The sequence below is a fragment of the Trichechus manatus genome, unplaced genomic scaffold (assembly GCF_000243295.1).
Source record: "Trichechus manatus latirostris isolate Lorelei unplaced genomic scaffold, TriManLat1.0 scaffold00072, whole genome shotgun sequence".
Lineage (NCBI taxonomy): Eukaryota > Metazoa > Chordata > Mammalia > Sirenia > Trichechidae > Trichechus > Trichechus manatus.
This window is the reverse complement of record NW_004444008.1, coordinates 6492182-6515559: the sequence shown is the minus strand read 5'-3', so window position 1 is coordinate 6515559 and position 23378 is coordinate 6492182. Positions and strand designations below refer to the sequence as shown.

The 23378-nt window shown below is 43.2% G+C and overlaps 1 protein-coding gene across 1 annotated transcript in view; it reads left to right on the top strand.

Moving 5' to 3' along the window:
- ADAMTS16 (ADAM metallopeptidase with thrombospondin type 1 motif 16) overlaps window positions 1-23378 on the top strand; it is a 225964-nt gene that overhangs the window by 143311 nt on the left and 59275 nt on the right. The window lies entirely within an intron of this gene.

The window sequence follows — 23378 nt, the reverse complement described above, 5'->3', positions numbered from 1 at the left end:
TTTTTCACTGACCCTCTACTTTAGGAAGCATGATGTCCCTCTCCAGGGACTGGTTCCTCCTGATGACATGTCCAAAGTACGTGAATTGAAGTCTTGCCACCCTTGCTTCTAAGGACCATTCTGGCCATACTTCTTCCAAGACAGATTTGTTCATTCTTTTGGCAGTCCATGGTATATTCAATATTCTTTGCCAACACCACAATTCAAAGGAGTCAATTCTTTTTCAGTATTCCTTATTCGTTGTCCAGCTTTCGCATGCATATGAGGCAATTGGAAACATCCTGGCTTGAGTCAGATGCACCTTAGTCTTCAAGGTGACATCTTTGCTTTTAACACTTTGAAAAGGTGTTTACAGCAGATTTGTCCAATGAAATATGTCCTTTGATTTCTTGACAGCTGCTTCCATGGGCATTGATTGTGGATCCAAGTAAAATGAAATCTTTGACAACTTCAATCTTTTCTCCGTTTATCATGATGTTGCTTATTGGCCCATTTGCGAGGATTTTTGTTTTCTTTATGTTGAGGTGTAATCCATACTGAAGGCTGTGGTCTTTGATCTTCGTCAGTAAGTGCTTCAAGTCCTCTTCACTTTTAGCAAGCAAGGTTGTGTCATCTGCCTACCACAGATTGTTAATGAGTCTTCCTCCAATCCTGATAACACATTCTTCCTTATATAGTCCAGTTTCTCAGATTATTTGCTCAGCATACAGATTAAATAAGTATGGTGAAAGGATACAACACTGACGTACACCTTTCCTTACTTTAAACCAAGAAGTATCCCCTTCTTCTGGTCGAATGACTGCCTCTTGATGTTTGTAAAGCTTCCTTGTGAGCACAATTAAGTGTTCTGGAGTTCCCATTCTTCACATTGTTATCTATAATTTGTTATGATCCACACAGTTGAATGCCTTTGCATAAATAAAACACAGGTAAACATCTTTCTGGTATTCTCTGCTTTCAGCCAGGATCCATCTGACATCAGAAATGCTGTCCCTCATTCCAAGTTCTCCTCTGAATCCAGCTTGAATTTCTGGCAGCTCTCTGTCGATATACTGGTACAGCTAGCTTTGAATGATCTTCAGCAAAGTTTTACTTGTGTACAATATAGTTCAATAATTTCCGAATTCGGTTGAATCACCTTTTTGTGAATAGGCATGAATGTGGATCTATTCCAGTCAGTTGGCCAGGTAGCTGTCTTCCAAATTATTAGCACAGACGAGTGATCACTTCCAGTGCTGCATCCATTTGTTGAACCATCTTAGTTCGTATTCTATAATTCCTGGAGCCTTATTTTTCACCAGTGCCTTCAGGGCAGCTTGGATTTCTTCCTTCAATACCATTGGTTCCTGATCATATGCTACCTCCTGAAATGGTTGAATGTCGACTAATTCTTTTTGGTGTAGTGACTCTGTGTATTCCTTCCATTTTCTTTTGATGCTTCCTGCATCATTTAATATTTTCCTTGTAGAATCCTTCAATATTGCAACTCGAGGCTTGAATTTCTTCTTCAGTTCTTTCAGCTTGAGAAATGCCAAGCATGTTCTTCCCTTTTGGTTTTCTATCTCCAGGTCTTTGCCCATGTCATTATAATACTTTACCTTGTCTTCCTGAGCCGCCCTTTGAAGTCTTCGGTTCAGCTCTTTTACTTCATCATTTCTTCCTTTCACTTTAGTTACTCGACGTTCAAGAGCAAGTTTCAGAGTCTCTTCTGACATCCATTTTGGACTTTTCTCTCTTTCCTGTCTTTTTAATGGCCTCTTGCTTTCTTTATATATGATGTCATTGGTGTCATTCCACAACTCATCTGGTCTTCAGTCATTAGTGTTCAATGCATCAAATCTATTCTTGAGATGGTCTCTAAATTCAAGTGTTATATACTCAAGGTCATACTTTGGCTCTCTAAGTGGACTTGTTCTAATTTTCTTCAACTTCAACTTCAACTTGCATATGAGCAATTGACAATCTGTTCTGCAGTTGGCCCCTGGCCTTGTTCTGACTGATGATATTGAGCTTTTCCATCTTCCTTTTCACAGATGTAGTCAATTTGATTCCTGTGTATTCCATCTGGTGAGGTCCAGGTTAATAGTCGCTGTTTATGTTGTTGAAAAAACGTATTTGCAATAAAGAAGTCATTGGTCTTGCAAAATTCTATCATTTGTTCTCTGGCAACTTTTCTATCACCAAGGCCATTTTTTCCAACTACCTGTCTTATAGGGTCTTATAGCGTCACTAGGGGTCAGAATAGACTCAGTGGCTGTGGGTTTTTTTGGGGGGTGCAGTGAGGGTTAGGACTTCAGTGTATTTTTTTCTGGAGGACACCAATCAACCCATATATCATGAAGCTTGTCCATTTCAGAAAAATCTCTTCTTGTCAGGCTTCTGGTTCAAGTTTCCATCCGAGGCCCCATCCCCCCTCCCATTCCCATCCTGTGATCATGGACAGCTTCTCTCCAATCCTCCTTCCATGGTGCAGGTATATATGCACACATGTGGGCTTCCAGTCCTGCAATGCACTTCAGTTCATCAGACTTGGAGCCTTGAAACTGTGCAATAATGGCCCTCAGCAAGGTGAGCTGCGCTCCTGTCATCATTTTTCAGGTCTGAGTATCTGGGAAACTGGGAGGTTGGACCAGTTCCTGTTAAGCAGATTATCTGCTTCCAATCAGATGCACGAGGACATCAGAGGCCGTCCATTATCATCACCACCACCACCCTTGGAGCACTGGGGCATTTATGTGCTTATGCTCAGATGGGCTCATCCCAGGCAGAGGTGCCATTTAAATGCACCTGGAAATTGTTTAGAATATGAACAGCCCCCAGGAATGTACACCCTGCAGTTTCCTAGGATCGTCTTTCCTATTCCAGACACCAGGTTCTGTAAAGCCCATACATTATTTTCTGTAAGATATCTAGCACTTGCAGTAGAGGTGAAGCATGCTTCTCCCAAGACCTTGGCCTTCTTTCTGGATAGTTTTGCCTAAATGATTGGTTTGATTTCCTTTGTACATATATATATATATGAAAGAAAGGTAAGGCCTTTGTCAACAGCTGGAATTCATCTTATGGTTACAACTATTGAACATTTAGAGATTCTTTGATAAAATCATATTCTTTAAGATTGACTGTTACTCTCCTATATACTTTATCAAAATATGAAGATTTTAAAATGATCTCCAGAGTCCTGGCCAGAGCTGGTTTCCGTAAAAAGATAAAATTTATCTGTGAGCATATTTCTCATTGAACTCACCACCGTTCATAGCTGCCATTCATCTTAGGGCTTTCCATGGTTACAGAATTGTTCTCTTTTACTCTCTTACTATATCTTTTGACTTTCATATTCTTCTCCTCCCTTATCTATTAACATGGATTGTCTTAGAAAATTGGCCAGCATGAGTCTATGGTTCTGGTAGTTCTATGAACTCTGTGATTTTTCTTTCTGACAAATGATTGTAAGCAGTATTAAGAACTTGCTTCATAGATGTGTCTTTAGTCAGGAAAATAAAACCTGAGTCTTCATAAATGTCCAGCTAAATGGAGATTTTATTCTATCAAGTGAAAGCATAATGATCCACAATCTGTTCCAAAACTAGAACCTGGAAAACCTAAATATGTGTGGAATATGGCACTCTTTCTCTACATGTATATAAACTTTTCTCAAAACACTGAGATATTTGAAAACAGTCAAAGGAATAAACATCTAAGTTCACTTCTGTGTCTATTATTATTGACACTAATTGGAAAAAAAATGAATTTTAAATTAAAATCTTGAGCACCCCTGCTACACACAAACAGATATGACTCCTGTTATGGGTTGTATCTCCCAAAAAATATGTTGAAGTCATAACCCCCTCTACCTGAGAATATGATCTTGTTTGAAAATATGGTCTTTGAAGATGTGATCATTTAAGTTAACATGAGGTCATGCTGGAGAAGGGTGGGTCTTAACTGTATGAGTGGAGTCTTTACAAAAGAGGAGATGAAACACAGAGACAAAGAGACACAGAGGGAAGATGGTATCTTAGTTATCTAGTGCTGCTATAACAGAAATTCCACCAGTGGATGGCTTTAACAAACAGAAATTTATTTTCTCACAGTCTAGGAGGCTAGAATACAAATTCAGGGTGCTGGTTCCAGGGGAAGGCTTTCTCTGTCGGCTCTGGGGGAAGGTCCTTGTCATCAATCTTCCCTTGGGTCTAGGAGTTTCTCAGTGCAGGGACCCTGGGTCCAAAGGATGCACTCTGCTTCCAATTCTTCTTTCTTGGTGATAGGAGATCCCTCTCCTCTCTCTTCACTTCTCTCTTTTATATCGCAAAAGAGATTGATTCAAGATACAACTTAATTCTGTAGATTGTGTCCTGCCTCATTAGCATAATGTATAGCTCACTCCCAAATAGGATCAACACAACAGGCATAGAAGCAAGGATTTACAACACATAGGATAATTACATCAAATCACAAAATGGAGGGCAACCACACAATACTGGGAATCGTGGCCTCGCCAAGTTGACACATATTTTGGGGGGACACATTCCATTGATAAGAGATGACCATGTAACAACAGAGTTATGCTGCAGCTGCAAGTCAAGGAACACCTGGGGCCACCAGAAGCTGGAAGAGAGAAGAAAGCATCCTCCCCTAGAGGCTTCAGAAAAATCACGGCCTTGCTGACACCCTGATTCAGTCTTCTAGCTTCCAGAATGTGGACAGTAAATATCTTTTGTTTTAAGTTTGTGGTACATTGTTATAGCAGCCCTAGGGCACTAATACAGCGCCCACAGTCCATTCAGCAGGCATTGAAGAACTTTCTGTGGGATAGAGCACAGAGCCTATGTCCCCAGGCAAGATCCCTGGGAAGCATTCTCCTTTATTGGAAAGTACTGTGAATCTATTGGAGATCCAAAGCGGCCATGTTTCTCAGCCGATAGATGAATAATTCCTAACCAGGTCATAGCAGGATATAATCCTGGGAACACTCTGATGCCTGAAGGTGCTCACCCTGGAATGGTGGGCACTGGCCATCTTCCCTTTGGTTTCTATTGAGAATATTCAAACATTGCTGAGTAGTTGCTAAGGATTCCTTCAATGAGGGTAGTGTGGAGCTGAGTCTTGCAATTTCAGTTTTAATAGTCTTGGATTTGGGTATCCCTGGGCCATCCAGAGAGTACCTGGCATGTAATGATCTACTCACCTGTGTGTGTATGTGTGTGTGTATGTGTGTGAATGGTTTGCCCCCACCCACTTCCCGAGCAGTCTTAAGGCCGTCGGTCTACAGGCACCCAGTGCATAGCTGCTAAGTACACCGAGCCAATGCCCCCTCTCAACCTGGTTTTGCTTTGCTCATTATTTCATGACCTGATATAATCCCCATGAAAATGCAGTGAGGTAAGTAGTCACTTCTCCTTTTGAAAATGATGAAAAGGAGGTAAATGGCTATAATATCACTGAAAAGCCATTTTTGTATGTAAGTTCCCAAGTTAATCTCTGCAGAAAGCCCAGGATCTGGAGCATATTAATCACATGAAAATGAAAAAAGTGCTTGTGGATAAAAGAATTTGTCTTATTCGTCTTCACATCTCATCATTCCAACATATGATCATACTTAGCATCTGCTTGACTTTTTTCCTTTTATTTTGATTCATCTCTGTAGGGACTTCATGTTTGAAGCTTTCTCATTGTTTTAAACTTTTCTTGGGTCTGAGGAAGAGGTTTTTAGAACACATTTTCAATGTTGGCTGGATCTTCTTCTTGTCTTTGTTGTGCTCTAAAACCAGTTGCCATAGAGTCTACCCAGACTTATGGGAGCCCATGTGTGTCAGAGTAGAACTGTGCTCCATAGGATTGTCAATGGCTAATTTTTTGGAAACAGATCACCAGACCTTTCTTCTGAGATGATTGTAGGTGGTCTTGAACCTCCAACCTTTCAGTTAGCAGCCAAGCAGGTTAACTGTATGTACCACCGAGAGACTCCTATTGTGCTCTGCTCACGGATTGTTAACTCTAGGAAGCCTTCATCCATCCGGCCGTTCCTCACCACCCTAATGAAAACAGCCCCACTCTTGATTTCCTTGCCCCAGATACTTGTCTTCGTGGTACTTCTTGCACCTGATGTGCGTGCGTATCTATTTTGCTGTTTGTGTTCTCTCTGTGGTTGATGCTCTGGGATCCCATGGCTCAGGTGGGGGTTGATTGGTGGTATTTGTTGCTCATTTTTCACCACTGCATCCATGGTCTATTATGTGCCTGCACATACTAAGTACCAAGCATGCATTTGTGGAATGGATAAATGCATGTTCGTGACTGCTTTTGATTTATAAACATGCCAAAGCCAATGTAAGGAAATGGTGAAGCCTTCTGGTACCCCAAATCATGTGTCCCTGCAGAGCAGCCCCTTCCCAAGGGCTCTCTTGGGCCTCGCATCCTTCTGCTCCTGGACACAAAGAGAGAGAGGGGCATCTTGGAGTGACATGCGTTATTTAGACATTAGCTTCCGTTTCTGCCAGTCAGATACTCCACTCTCAATGACAGGTAATCTAAGAAATTATCCACCAGTATATGAAGAGTTCTGACGTAGAAAATATTATAAATCTCTCACTATCAGCCACAAAAGAGCAAGCAAGAACTTAAAATCCCCCCATGTGTATCTTAAGTTGGATGGAAAGTCCATGCCCATGAGACCCGTCATGCCAAGGTGAGCTGCCACGTATGGCATGGTGCTTTAGAACAGATGGTCGGGGATCAAGTCCTGGCCCTGCCAATTAAATACTGTGACCTTGATGAGCTACTTAAGCCATTTATGCCCTAGTGAGCCCATCTGTAAAATGAGGATAATGAGTACCTATTGTATAAGCCAAAAAAACTAAACCCAATGCCGTTGAGTTGATTCCTACTCATAGCGACCCTGTAGGACAGAGTAGAACTGCTCCAAGGTTTCCAAGGAGCAGCTGGGCTCCTTTCTACTGTATAGGATTCCTTTAAGGATTAAATGAGATTAACACGTAAAGCTCTTAGCGCTTTGTCTAGCCAAATAAATGTCAGTTTCTATTCTTCTGTGTTAATGTTATAGCTTTCCCTAAAAAATGTGGACAGTTTAGATTACTCAACTCTTAAAGCAAGAGGGAATTACATAATAATGTTATTATTCATGTGGTCCAAGGACAGGGATGGTGAACACATTCATCCCTATTTGGGGTCTTGCCACCATCTTCAAAGGGGTGTGCGTGTGTGTGTATGGTTACACATACATGCACAGGCACACTTGGAGACGTGTGTGTGTTTGACCATGTATGTACACATGTATGTGCACAAGTGGACTTGGAGAGGTATTGGTGTATTTGCATGTGTGAGTGCATTTAGAGAAGTGTGTGTATGTTTGCACATGAGTGTTTGCACTGCATGTGTTTGCATGAGCACACTTGGAGCACAGGGACCTTGGTTCCAAAGGACACGCTCCGCTCCTGGCTCTTCTTACTTGGAGGTCATGAGGTCCCTCTCCTCTCTGCTCGATTCTCTCTTTTATATCTCAGAAAAGATTGACTCAAGATACAGCCTAATCCTGTAGATTGTGTCCTGTCTCATTAACATAACTGCCTCTAATCCTGTCTTATTAACATCATAGAGGTTAGGATTTACAACACATAGGATAATTACGTCAAATCACAAAATAGAGAACAACCAGACAATAGTGTGAATAATGGCCTAGCCAAGTTGACACACATTTTGGGGGGACAAAATTCAATCCATAACAGTACTGTAGGACCATCTGCCCCCATATTCCATTTGATATTCTTAAATCTGTTTTCTATAGTTTTTTTTGTTTTCTTTCCTCCTCACTGGCTATCTGGGCATTTGTCCTTGTCAATATGCCTGCCTTTAGCACCAGCCTTTGCCCAGTAACCTGTTCCATGAGATCTAGGTAGATACAGAATGTGAGACCTTGAGCATGCAAACGGCATGCATATTGTGAGCAAAAGTCTCTAAGAACACAAGAAAAACCCTTGGAAAGAAGACATGGACATTAAGCAAGAATAAGAGTGCAGTTTCTTTAGCTTAATTTTTTTGTTCTTGCCATTTTTCCTGCAGGTGAGGCTGCTGGATGATTGTGAGCACAGTGTTATAAGTAGAAAACAGAAAAGCAGGAGTTGGAGACAGGATTTGGAGGGGAATCACAGGGAGAATGGGTCCTATAGGAGCCATACAGAAATTAAGGGATGAAATTCAAGATGTGGGAGAAGAAATCCGGATGTTCTTGGCCAAGCCTCTGAGCTCAACTTCCCAGGTCATGGAGCCCAGCACAACCTGTCTGAGCTCGAGTGACCTCCATAGCCCTGGACTAGCCATTAAAAATGTTTCCTTAAGCATAACCTAACCCTGTTCCCTGGTAGCCTGACAAGGGGACACCTGGCAACTCCATCGGTGAGTATGGACATCTGGGCACAGACCCCCAGAGAGAGGCCCTAATGGGGCAGAGGGTGCCCTGTGGGAGTCTGACATCTCCACTTGGCAATGGAGGAATCCAGACAGGTCCAGGCCTTTCTGTTTCTTCAGTGTGAATGTGTGTGTGAGAGGGAGAGAGTGTGTTGTGTGTGGGGGTGTGCACACACACGGACACACATACGTATATTTTATGGGGGTCTGTTTAAGTCTCTTTCTGGAGTCCCTGGGTGGCACAAATGGTATTAAGCACTCAGCTACTAGCTGAAAGGATGATGGTTTGAGTCTACCCAGAGGCATCTTGGAAGAAAGCCCTGGAGATTTACTTCTAAAAGGTCACAGCCATTGAAAACCTTACCAAGTAGTTCTACTCTAACACGCAAAGGGTCGCCATGAGTCAGAACCCACGCAACAGCAACTGGTTGATTTTTGGTTTTAAGGTTCTTTCTGGTTCCATTTTCTGTAGTTCTGTGTCAATCAACAATACATAAAATGGATCAAAAAAGAGACTAGAAGGTGGGCTTCCCCCGTGTGCCCTGGTTCCTCTCTCTCTTCCTTTGCCCTCTTGAGCTTACGGATGCTGAGCCTTCCAGCGGGAGATGAGTAGGCAGGGAAATGAGAGGCTAGAGGCAAGAAGAGCAGGGAACAGACAGACTGCAGAGGTTCCCCGTGAGCCCGCAGGCAAACGGAACACCAGATGAAAGAGCCTAGGAAGCCGCGGAGTCCTCCTGCTGCGTCCCTCACTGCCCCAGGGCCCCTGTGTCCTTGAGACCCACTGTGACCTTAAGGCCAGGCCTACCCAGGATGTCAGCAAAACAGGATATTCACTTCTGGGAAGGCCAGCATTTGTAAATGCTGTGATTTGTCATTACGAACATAACAAGCCAACAGAAAATATATGGAAAGGAAAACCAGTCCCCATGTGACTCAGTCTCTGGCATAATGTCCTCGTAAGCCTTTTCGTGTACTCCTCCCCGTCTCTTCCTCCCAGGCTTAATGTCCACGTGTGCCCTCCTAGAATTAATTGTTGTTAATGATAAGCTTTTCCCATGTTATTACATAGTTTGCAACCTTCATTTGCAAAGAGTTCTCCCCACTTATTGAGTGAATAGCCTGTGTTAAATGTGGCTGTTCACGTTCTTGAGCAAACATATTAAAGCATTTTGCACACTTTCAGTAAGCTGTAATCATGTGCAAAAAAATGTAATCATGTGCAAAAAAAATTCCTTAGAAATTGCAAATTTAGGCTCCACTTTTTTTAGCAATGACTTGAAGGGATAGTTCCTTACAGTCTAAGGCCTTTTCACCTAGGAAAACCCTGCTAATAAAAATGTTTCCCCCACACACACTCCTCACTCACACCCCCACACAACACACACACTCACAGACACACACACCTTCCTCACACCCACACATCCACACTCAGGTAACACAACTCACACACACTCCTCACACCCACATACAACACACACACACACCCTCCTCACACCCACACGCAACACACACACTCACAGATACTCATACTCCTCACACCCACACACAACACACAAATACACAACTCACACACACACTCCTCACTCATACCCACATACAACACAGTCACATGCTGATACACACACAAAATGCTACACACACTCACAGAATACACTCATACACACACCCTCACACACATGCACACATGCATACGCTCACACACTTGTACACACACATTAGTACACATGTAAACTCACACACACCCTCACACACATGCACACACTCATAATACACGCACACACTTCTGCACACACATTAGTACACACTCACACATGCACACACTCATACACTCACACGCTTATACACACACATTAGTACACACATACACCCATACATACATTCACACACTTGTACACACACATTAGTACACACATACACTCATACATACACTCACACACTTGTACACACACATTAATACACATGTACACTCACACACACACATACATACACTCACATTTGTACACACACATTAGTACACACATACACACACACACTCTGACTCACACAGCTGAGTTCACCGGTGGACACAGATTGAGCCATCGCATGAGATCTAAGATATGCAGTTGTGACTTTTAGATTCTGGTCTGTCTTTCATGAGCTTTGGCTCCTCGGAGTTTAAGATCCACTTTAGACAAAGACTTGTGAGAAAGCAACTGAGATGCTGTTGCTGGGAATAATCCCAGACCAGAGACGCCAGAATCGCTTGGGAACTTGTTAGAAATACAGATTCTTGGGCCCCACCCCACGCCTAATGACTCAGAAAGCCAGCGGTGGGGCCCTGCAATCTGTGTTTTCACCAGCATTCCTGGTGAGGCTGACTCCCACTGAAGTTGGAGAACCACTGGTTTAGGGAGTTGCTTTCAATCTCCTTTTTGACCTGAGAACTTCTCTTCAAACAAATTGTTATGCAAAATCCTTTTGCCTTATGTATCAAATGACTGGGTGACAGCTGGTGTTAGTCCCCTGCCATGTACCCCTGGCAGCCCCACAGACATCTCTGGAGTCCCCAGGGTTCAGGAATCACAGTGGGAAAACCACTGCCCGCGAGAAACTGCCCCTACAAAGAGTAGAGATCGCTTCACTGAGTCCCACACTTAATTTTAAATGACAATCAGAAGATTGCCTGCTAGGGGTTGTGATACAAGTTGGCCTTTTATGCTCTTTTGAAGGTGAGTTAAGATGGGCTTAATACAGGGGTGCAAGAATCAAGGACAAGCACTTCCTGGAAAGCACCCAGGATGCAAGTCTGGGGACCATTAGCAGACTTCTGCATATGATTTTAATCATGGTAATTTTGTAGAAGGGGGAAAGCAGTTCTTGTTAACAGAATCCCAAATCCTACTGATCTTTATAGATTATAGATTAAAGTCAACACTTTAACTACACTCGGAAGCAAGTTGGAAGCCAGCCCCATTACAGAGAACAGCTATAATGGGTTCCATATGTTTGTGCCTACACCAGCCAATGTTCCTGTATATACATCGCTCCTTGCAGGAAGATGACGCCAATGTAAACAGCAGCTTGTTCCCACCAGCCCATCACATACATTCCCTGCTCTCTCATACTTTTCTTGTGTCTTCCTACCCACCCACAGGAGATGGTTATCCTACTTTTGAAATCTAATACCCAACTGGTACTCTTGGTCCTATTATCCCGATTCCTCACCATCAAATATACCCTTTTCCTCTTTCAATGTCATTCCTTCCCCACTTTTTTCTTGGTGACAAATATGCCCAGGCCTCCATAATTTTAAAATGAACTAATCTTCCTTCATTCTCCTACCCTTCCATTTTTCTCTTTTGCCTTTCATTGTGAAAATTTCATAAGCATAATTTTCAGCTTCCACCCATGAACCACCTGTTGTTATTGTTTTTGTGTGTCGTCAATTCATTTTCGACTCATAGTGACCCCATGTGACAAAGCAGAACTGCCCTACAGGGTTTTCTAGGCTGTAATCTTTATGGGAGCAGATCTCCAGGTCTTTCTCCCATGGAGCCCCTGGGTGGGTTTGAACAGCCAACTTTCTGGTTAGCAGCTGAGTGCTTAACCATTGTGCAACCAGGGGCTCCTTCATGAACCACCTAATCACCCTTAATGCCTTCCAGTTTAATTTCTGCTCCTTTGTCTTTGAAAGCTCTTCCAGTTGAGACTGGCACTCAATCACCGAACCCAAATGCCCTTTCTCAATCCCCATTCTCCTTGGCCTCCCTGTACCACTCAAAGCAGTTGATCATGGGGACCTCCACATTTGTTCTTCCTTTGATCTCCAAGACCTGTATTGCCCACCTTGCCACCTTTCTGTAGGAGCACATTCTTTTCATGGTCCTGTGTCTTCACTTCCTTCAGTCCAGGTGTATGACAAAATCTGAGCCCATTCTTTCTCCATATTCTCCCTCAGGGCGCTGATTTATATTCGTGTCTATCACCATCATCACAGCCCATGAGACCTGTGGCCTTGCGGCTTTTGCTGCGGATCTCTGCCTCCATCTTTCTTCTCTTGCCAGTTCCACCCCTGGCATAACCCACCGGACACACTCACTGGAATTAACCCTCAGCACAGCAAGTTCACAACATCCCAGAACCAGCTCTGCTTCTTCCTTTGCCTCAAAGACCTCTCTGGTCTTTCCAAATTCAGATGGTGACCCGTGATTCATTCTTTCTAGTTACCTAAGAATTCGTAATCTTCCTTCTCTCTTTCTCTGTCTCTAGTTCTGTCTTCTCCTCACCCCCAACAGTCAATCAATCAACAGACTCATCAAGACTATTCTCTTGAGTTTTCTAGATATATAATCATAGCACCTGAAATTCTCCCCATTTTAATTTTGATATCTCTTAACTTTTTATCTTGTTTAACTTTATTGATGTTGTTGTTGTTAGTTGCCATCAAGTAAATTCCAACTCATGGCAACTCAGGTGTTACAGAGTAGAATTCCCCATAATATTTTCTTGGCTGTAATCTTAAGGAAAGCAGATCGCCAGGCCTTTTCTTTGGTGATACTGCTGGGCGGGTTTGAACCACCAACTTTTAGGTTAGCAGATGGGTACAAACTATTTCAGCCAACTGTTGTTGTTGTTGTTAGGTGTCATCCAGTCACTTCCGACTCCTAGCAACCCTGTGTACAACAGAACAAAACACCACCCGGTCCTGCTCCGTCCGCACAACGGGCTGTGTTTGAGCCCATCGTTGCAGCCACTGTGTCAGTCCATCTTGTTGAGGATCTTCCTCTTTTTCACTGACCATCTACCTTACCAAACATGATGTCCTTCTCCACGGATTGGTCCCTCCTGATAATATGTCCAAAGTGTGTAAGACGAAGTCTTGCCATCCTTGCCTTTAAGGAGCATTCTGGCTGTACTTCTCCCAAGACAGATTTGTTCATTCTTCTGGCAGTCCATGGTATATTCGATATTCTTCGTCAACACCATAATTCAAAGGCGTCAATTCTTCTTTGCTCTTCCTTAGTCATTGTCCAGCTTTTGCATGCATATGAGGCGACTGATGATACTATGGCTTGGGTCAGGCGCACCTTAGTCCTCAAAGTGACATCTTTGCTTTTGAACACTGTAAAGAGGTCTTTTGCAGCAGATTTGTTCAATACATCATTTGATTTATTGACTGCTGCTTCCATGGGCATTGATGGTGGATCCAAGTAAAATGAAATCCTTGACAACTTCAGACTTTTCTCTGTTTATCATGATGTTGCTTATTGGTCTGGTTGTGAGGATTTTTGTTTTCTTTATGTTGATGTGTAATCCATACTGAAGGCTGTAGTCTTTGATTGTCATCAGTAAATGCTTCAAGTCCCCTTCACTTTCAGCAAGTAATGTTGTGCCATCTGCAAACTGAGGCTCGTTAATGAGTCTTCCTCCAAATCCGATGCCACGTTTTTCTTCGTATAGTCAGCTTCTCAGATTATTTGCTCAGCCTATGGATTGAATAAGTATGGTGAAAGGATACAACCCTGACACACACCTTTCCTGACTTTAAACCACGCAGTATTCCTTCGTTCTGTTCGAAAGACTGCCTCTTGGTCTATGCACAGGTTCCTCATGAGGACAATTAAGTATTCTGGAATTCCAGTTCTTTGAAATGGTATCCATAATTTGTTATGATCCACACAGTCAAATGCCTTTGCATAGTCAATTAAATGCCACCTAGAGACCTTAATTGTATCATTAGTATCTCCAAAATAATTTTAATACTGTTAATTATAAAAATTATGTCATTCCTGACCTTAATTGTAGTGTTTTTAGTGTTTTCCATCATACTGGCTTTTGGGTTTAAATACTCTGGTAAAATAGTGGTTAAGAGTTTGGCTGCTAACCAGAAGGTTGGCAGTTCAAATCCACCAGCCACTCTTTGGAAACCCTATGGGGCAGTTCTACTTTGTCCTATGGGATTGCTATGAGTCAGAACCAACTTGATGGCACCTAACAACAACAAGAACAACAATATTTATATTTGTGTATTTTATATATGTACACACACACACGTATGTGTGTGTTCGCATATGTACACTAGATATGTAAATGTTGTTGTTGTCCCTAGTTGCCAGTGAGTCGACTCTGACTCATGGCAGCCCCATGTGTGCAGAGTAGAACTGCTTCATAGAGTTTTCAAGGCCATGACCTCTCAGAAGCAGATTGCCAGGCCTGTCTTCCTGAGGTGCATTTGGGTAGGTTCAAACCACCAACCTTTCAGCTTTTAGTTGAGTTCTTAACCATTTGCACCACTCAAGGACTCCAGATATGCAGATACATAGATACATGCATCTATAGACATACATACACGCATGCACACACATACACATTTGCAGAAACATACAAATACATTAACGAGAGTAAACAATGATCTGTTGTTTATTGTACTAACATTTTTTGTTAGAAATAGAGGCTTAATTTTTTCACAGGTTGAACTTTATTACATTTATGTTGAGGTTCATATTTGTTTTTTGACCCATTAAAATGGTGAAATATATTAATAGATTTCTCTAATATTGAACCATTCTTATATTCCTGGTATGAATCAATACCCAGTGATGATGTATTTTTAATGTATTTAGTATTTTTGCATTACTGTTTCTCAATGTAATTGAGATTTAAGTTTCTTTGTGTCCTACAATGAACTAAGTTTATTAAAAAGGACACCGGAACCGTTCATTCTTTTGTATCCTGTGGAACAATTTAAACAACACCGATGTTATCTATTCTTCAACGTTAAAACAAAACAAAACATTGCTATCGAGTCAATGTGACTCATAGCGACCCTATAGGACAGAGCAGAACTGCCCTATAGAGTTTCCAGGGAGTGCCTGGTGGATTCGAACTGCCCATCTTTTGGTTAGCAGCCATAGCACTTAACCACTACACCACCAGGCTTTCCAACATTAGGTAGAATTTATTTAAAGCATCTGAATTTGTTGCTCTTTTAGAAGTTAGTTCTTTGATAAATTTGGTATTCTACATGGCAATAATTGTACTCCTTAGATTGTTTATCCCTTCTGGGGATAATTAACACCATGTTTTTCTATAGGATTGAAAACATTATCTTTACATATTTGAAGACAATACCACAAATCTATTATTTTAATTTCTTCTACATGTGGATTTCTTTTCTTTTCTATTCTCCCTTTTCATCTTGTACATTTGTATTATTCCCTATTTTCTTGGTCAAGTCAGGATATAAATCAAGGTTTGGTCAGGAAAAGAGACTTTATTCTAGGCATTTGATGTAGGAAGGAATTTAATTCAGGATATTGGTCGCTTATAATCTAGTTGAAGAGCTGGAGGAATGACTGTCAGAGACAGACACCTGTAGTTCTCCACGTCACTCTGGCTTTTAAAGAGCCCGGAAGTTGTAGCAAGTGGTCAGAGTCAAGCCAACCCTGGAGGAGGTGATGCCCAAGACGAACGAACAGAGATTGCTGCAAACTTCACAGCTTCCAAAGCCCGTGCTGTATCCTCTGCTGCCAGAGACAGGAGCATATGACATCTAACTCCGTTCTGCCTTCCAGATGTTGGGTGAAGGCCTCTCGTTGGTGGAGTCTGATTGAAAGCTCACAGACGAGAGATTTATAGAATGTGGTGCCCAGACTTGCAGCCCCTGTGATATAGGGCAGAACATGAAGAGGAGGGTGGACTGAGTTACTTTTTTTTTTTTAATGTTTGAAGACTTCCTCCCCAAATCTTTAGCTCTTTGATGTACTTCTGTTTCAGCCAGTGTCTCTTTTCTAACGTAATGACTTCGACGTCAACCCTGCCCTGTGTCTGTGGACTAATAGGTGACTTCTGTTTGATTGCCTACTACATTCACTTTTCTTCCAATCTATGTCAGTTCCTTCTTTCTGCTTTCTTTAGCTGGCTTTTTTCCAACCTCCTAATGAGACATTTGATTACTTATTTTTACTCTTACTTATTTATCAATGTAAATATATAAGACCATGAAGTGGCTTCTGAATATATCTTTAGCTACATCCCACAGATTGTGTTATAGCATTTTAATAAGTATTGTTTTCTTTAATATGTAAATTTTGTTCGATCCTTCCGTCCTTTTCACTCTATTCCTACAAATTTACTCAGTTTCCACTGCTGTGTTGTTGTCAGGTGCGGTCGAGTCGGTTCTGACCCTGTAGGACAGAGTAGAATTGCCCCATAGAGTTTCCAAGAAGCAGCTGGTGGATTCGAACTGATGACCTTTTGCTTAGCAGATGAGCTCTTAACCACTGTGCCACCAGGGCTGTTCCCACTAACTGCTAGAAATTTTAAAGGAACACTTTACATTCCCTTTTTCTTTTCCTATCATACTTTTTTCTTCTTTATCTGCTTATGGTCTCTCAGTGATTCTCACCCAAAGATTGTGCTGTCCCTCCTAACAGGCATTTGGAAATGTGACGAGGCATTTTAGTCGTTTTGATGATCAGGATGGCACTTAGTGGGTAGGATACAACACGTGGGGCTGTGCTAGACAACAAAGAATGTTGTTGCCTAAAATGCCAGTAGTGGCCCCATTAAGAAAAATGAAAGCTCTGCAAAGTCACCCAGCTAATAAATAATTGGCAGCATCAGAATGTGCATACTCGTTGGACAAACCCAACGGTTGTTTTGTTTTTTTTTTAACTGCATTGTTACAAAAGTATTGAATTAATTCCTATGTCTGGATTTCCATCTTAACCAATTAAAGGTAAAAATTTTGGGACTTGTTGCGTAGGACTTGGCCGGCCCTGAGGCCGTTCAAAGGGAAGCCAAACAAATGTCTCCAATAAGAAAAAGGAATAATTCCATTAAAAAAGTAAACTTCTATTTCTATTTCAAAGCAAAAAAAATTCCTCATTTGCTTCACTGAGAGGCAGTAGCTTGCCCAGACTCAACAGTGATCATTAAGACATGATTCTTGGTTGAGATTTGAGCAGAAGGTTTGAATTTCACATTCCTTTAAATTCAAAGCAGGAAACTAAACTGGGGCCATTATTTATAGGGCAACACCTCCTAAAAATGCTGTAAGAGCTTCGCTAAATATTTTAAAAATAGACTTTTAAATTGACATGAAAGTAGAGAAAAAGATTAATATTTTTTGTATTCATCAGGGAGACCTCTAATAGTTTTATAAAATTACACTCTTACTGAAAACGTTCGTCATTTAAATTGGGTCATAATGATTATTAGGCTTAACATCAGATTCTCTGCAGAAGTTTTAAGCAGACATGCATTTGTTTCTAATTTAATAGTCTCTTATTCCTTGTTCCTCTCTTATTCCTCTAATTAGGAAGCCCAGGACTGGGCTGTGTTTCATTCTGTTGAACGTAGGGTTGCTGTAAGTCGGAACTTGGACGACACCTAACAACAACATAACATTCTTGGTTAACAAGTGGGGAAGTGGGTTCATAAATCACTGATTCAGATTTCATCTCATCAATGATACTTGGATGATTCTTTAACACTAAGCACCAATTAATCCCAAGGAATAGATAAAGAAAAATATAACCCTACTTTGATGAGTCTTTGGCTAAGAATTAGTTAACCCACTAATAATGTGTCTCAGCTTACAAGTCACTGAGCATAGAACAATTGGCCAATTGCTGAAAATATCATATGTGAGGAAACTAATTAATCCATGCAAGCTACTGAGATTACAGAAATGAATAACACATGTTCTCTTCCCTCCAGAAGCTACTCCAGTGGATGACACCTATACATTAACTGAAGCTGATAATTTCTACTACCTACCAGTTGTTGTCAGGTCAACTCTGACTCGCGGCCACCTCATGCATGTCAGAGTAGAACTGTGCTCAATAGGGTTTTCAATGGCTGATTTTTTGGAAGTAGATCACCAAGTCTTTCTTCTGAGGTACCTCTGGGTAGACTTGAACCTCCAACCTTCCAGTTAGCAGCCGAGCATGTTAACCATTTGTACTGCCCAGGAACGCCAAACTTTATAATTAGAGTCAACGTATAATGCACTGTCCAAACTAGAACACTTTTCCAAGTAAAAGGGCCACTAGCATCCTTTGGGGAACCCTGATAGCACAGTGGTTAAGTGCTCATCTGCTAACCAAAAGGTCGTCAGTTCAAGTCCATCAGCCACTCCTTGGAAACCCTACGGGGCAGTTCTACTCTGTCCTATAGCATTGCCATGAGTCAGAATCGACTCGCTGGGAATGGATTTTTATTATCCTTTGGCTAGAACGAGCATAAACTACAGCTATCTTGGGCAAACTGAGATATACAAGTTGTAGCTTTTAATTTGGCCTAGAGCAGTGGTTCTAAAAGTGTGGTCCCTGGCATCAGCATCACATGGGCTTTTGTTAGAAACATAAATCCCCAGGGCCCATCCTAGCCCAGCTGAGTCAGAAACTCCACAGGGTGGGCCCAGCGATGTGTAATTAACACACGCCCCTGATAGATTCTGATGCACACCCAAGTTTGACAACCACTGACCAAGAGAATTCAGAGAAGGGGACATTTAGGTGTGGGGTAAAGGGATAAGAAGAAATTCACCAGGTAAACCCAGGGGGATGGCAGTGGAGGACAGTGCTCCAGGTAGAGAGATCCACTGGGACAGGCCTGGAGCATCTGAGGATCAGGGAGAAGGGCAGAGTGATGAGGTCACAGCATCAGTGGGAGGCAGGAGGTGCCACTGGAAGGGCCACACTAGGAAGACCAGAGTTTAAAATAGAGAAAAAGGCTTTTCATCTGGAAGTGGCAGGAGTATGTGCATGTGCGTGTATGCATGCACTGTTAAATGGAAATATCCTGATGGAAACATTAGAATACTGGCCAGGAGGAGGGATGCCTGGAGTAAGCAGTCCAGTGCCATGGACCCCAGCAGAGGTCACAGAGCCCAGGGCAGGGAGGACTGACAAAGCCTGGTGTACCCCTGCTAGCCCCAGGTCTGAGAGTCCATGGGGCAGTGTGAGATGGCAGAAACAAGCTAGAGGGAGAGTTCGGACAGGAGAGGTTGACTTGTCAGTAATCTGCTGTGTGTTGTCCTAGTTTTCTGTGGCTGCTGTAACAAAATACCCGAAGTGAATGGCTTTAAGAGCAGAAATGTATCATCTCACAGTTCTGGAGGCTGGAAGACAGTGGTGCAGTGAATTGCTTTTAAATGGCCTTTCTAGCCAAGGTCTTGTAACTCCTACAAAATGATTGACTGGGATTATGCAAATTGAGTGATTTATGATCTACCAAGGGGATTGGTCAGTTTGTGGTCCTAGTTGGAGGACTATGCCTTGAAATTGACAAGGAGTAGGCTTATATAAGGGTCAATCCCACAGAGGTTCAGGGGGACCTCACTATCATCAGGAAGAGCCTGGAGCGGAGCATGTCCTTTGGAACACGGACCGAGGGTCTCTGAGCTGAGAACCTCCTAGACCCAGAAAGAAAAGCTGTAACACTGAAGATGGTGTGCACGGTGAGAGAGCAGCAGGGGGCTTGCCAGCCCACGGAGTGGGAGCTGAGCACCTTTGGGCAAGAGGCTTACCATGGGACCAAAAAGAGCTGTGACACTTGTCCATGCAGGGCAGTGGCCTGAGTGTGCCCCGTGCAGACAGGAGGGGCCCAGGTAGCATGGTGCGAGAGAGCCCTGCAGGCCCGGGTAGCATGGTGGGAGCTGGCAGCAGAGGCCAGCGAGGCCCAGCAGGAGACTTGGAGCCATGCAGAACCCCCAGCAGTGTGGTGGGAGCCAGAGGCAGCAGTGACATGAAGGCAGCGTCTAACATCTGACCTGATCCAGGCATGCCTACGCAGAGACATGGAGTGGGCATGGGTAATTTGGGGAAGAGTAAGCAGTTCTCCTTTAGGATTCTGTTGTTATTGTTTACTGTTTGCTTTCTATAAATAATAATAACGGCTTTCACTTTGCCAACACTGTAAGTGTCTCGTGTGCCCTGCTGGTCACAGATGAACGTAGCACCCAGGGAATGGCTGACGCCAGTGGGTGCACGTGCCTCATCCCTGGCCGTCTAAGGCTGCCCGGAAGTAGGAGGCCCAGCCCGTCTGCACGTGCAATGCAGACAGACAGAGAGAGCAACACAAAGTCCCAGTCAGGGTCTTGGCCACGTTGGTTCCTTTGAGGCGCGGAGGGAAGAACTGTTCCATGCCTCTCCAAGTTCTTGTGGCTGCTGGCAGTCCTCGGAGTGCCTTTGCTGCTTGTGGATGCGGCTTCACACGCTGTCTTCCCCTGCGTGATTTCCTTGCTGTATCTATTCTCCCCTTTTATAAGACACCGCTCAGAAGGGATCAGGACTAGGACCCGCCGTACTCCGGCATGACTTAACTGATGACATCTTCAGAGAAAAGATGCTGTTTCCAAACAGGATCACATTCCCATGTGCAGGGGTTAGGAATTCAGCATACCTATATGTGGACATAGTTCAACCCACAACACGTGCCAGCAGGCCTGATCTCGCAGGAAAGCACTCCCAGGGACACGGAAGAGGTTCTGGAAAGGATCCCTGCTTCTCCCTCCCTGCAGCGAGGAACCATCACGAGACTTTAACTCTCAGGTACGTGGGGCCCTGCATCGCCCCTCATGCCTGCCTATGCCTGTGCTTGCTGTGTGTGCTGAATGACAGGTCACACTGCTGGTCGTGGTTGTCTCCAGATGGCTCCCTCTCAGTGCATTCAGGGGGAAGACGGTCTGGGCTTTTGCGCACTGAGACTACATCCTGGACGTGCCTCCCTGTGTCTCTTACCCACCTAGCCTCGTTAGGATGCACCAGATGAGAGCCTGTGTCCACTCAGATTCTGAGGATTTGCCCTCTGCTGTTGCCCCCCACAGAGAGGGGCTGCCTTGCCTGTGCCTGGAGGCTCAGGGTGGCTCAACTGGGTGATTCTGCCCATCAGGTTTGCACCCACCTTGCTGTACAGCTGCCGCCCAGATGATGTGCTGAGCATCCTTCTGCCACCTCCATCGTACCTGCAGAGTGGCCAGCCAACAACCATGTATTAGAACAAACTTCCCGGAGTGCTTGAAATCGTCTCTTTTATTACCATTCTATTGGCTCATGGGATTGAGGTTCATGTTCAGTGCACGCCAGCTTGACCTTCCAACTTTAGACTGTGGGGACAATGTTATGTGTGTATGTGATTTAAATCTAGTACTTAAGTAGAAACACTATCCTTCACCATATCCTGTTTGAATAAATCCCTTAGATTTCTACAGAAGCACTGTGTGAACTTCATCGGTCATTTCTTAACAAACTATTCCTGAACAGAGCTCATCAAAACCGGGAAGAAGTCAGTGCAAAATTCACTTTAGGGACGCGCCAAATGAAAACAGCTTACCTTGGTTAAAGATATGATTTTGTCAAAGTAGCAGAGAGCTGAATAAATTTACAAAACTGCGAGGCTTGTATGAAACCGCCCCTTCTCCTCCACCAGCACACAAAAAGCTAATAGCCAGGAAATGGATTATTCGGGACTCAGGCCCACGAGCGTCCACAGAGGTTTCTGCTCTGGATCCCAGAGCACCCTCTTCCTTATGCTGCCTTACAACACAAATTCTCTATAAAACCTGTCTTTCCCTACTTAATTGCCTTTTTCTTTTGGACCAAGCAAAGCCAAAATGTCAAACTTATTTCCAATGCATATTTTAGAGACATTTAAATTCATTTTCTTAAGTGAAGGAGCCCAGCATTAAAGATCAGTGTGGCGGTGTCTCCAGCCAACAGCTTTGCCCGTCTAAAGCTGCTCTTCCGTCCACTCCCTTCTGAGCAAACCTCTGATGACCTGTCTGATGATGGAAGGGGAGCTGGGGGTGTGCGCTGCAGGACGTCATGGCCCCGGCTGTAGACACCCAAGAACAGAGATGCCCTGTGATGAGCACAAGTCCTTCATAGATTCTTTCAAACATAGTGATAAAAGGATTTTTAAATCTTCATATATTTGAATTGTGTCCGTTTTAAATCAACACTAATTCGGGTCTTCCTCTTTCTTGTTCCTTTCTGCTGAATGAACTCTTTAATGTCATCCTTCAACATGTATTCCTGGCGAGAGTCTCTTTTAGGGAAATTTAATTAACTGAAATAATGAACAGATTTAGGGATGTTACCCAAAGCCTTAAACAGCACTGGGTTTCATCCTCTGATGTAGATGAGGCTGAGAATCAAACCAACTCCTGTTTCCACTGACCTCATCCAGTATAACACATAACTCAGTATTGGGAAAATCAGCATTAGTTTGTAATGAAACCATGGTAATAGTTGTGGCTGTGTGCCTTCAAGTGGAGTCCGACTCATAGCCACCCTATAGGACGGAGTAGAACTGCCCCATAGTGTTTACTAGGCTGTAATCTTTATGGGAAAGGAGTCTTGGTGGCACAGTGGTCAAAGCACTCAGATGCTAACTAAAAGAGCAGCAGTGTGAACTCACCAGCCACTCTGCAGAAGAAAGATGTGGCAGTCAGCTTCTGTAAAGATTACAGCCGTGGAAACTCTATGAGGTAGCTCTGCTCTGTCCTGAAGGGTTTGCTATGAGTCAGAACCGACTGGACAGCAATGGGGTGGGGGTAGGGGAATCCTTACGGGAGCAGATCCCCAAGTCTTTTCTTCCACAGAGCAGCTGGTGGGTTCAAACCACCAACCTTTCAGTTAGCAGTCGAGCGCTTGACCATTGCACCACCAAGGCTGCTTTGGTCGCAGTTAGCTCTCTGAATTCTTTGGCAATAAACTGCTTCTCCTTTCCTTGTCTTTGTTTCTTTCTGGTTCAGTCTCAATTGTTTCCTGTTGCATTTCTATTTTGTATGCCTGTCACTTCTCCAACGGAAATGTGAGTCAGATATATTTGGTATTGCCTTTCTTTCGAGAAGTGGCTGGTGTTCCCAACCATGAAAGCAGACGTGAAGAACGAGTGCATTTCAGGAATGTATGACGGCGCCAATTGCAAGGCACATCCCAAATGTCAAGATGTTAAGATTTAGG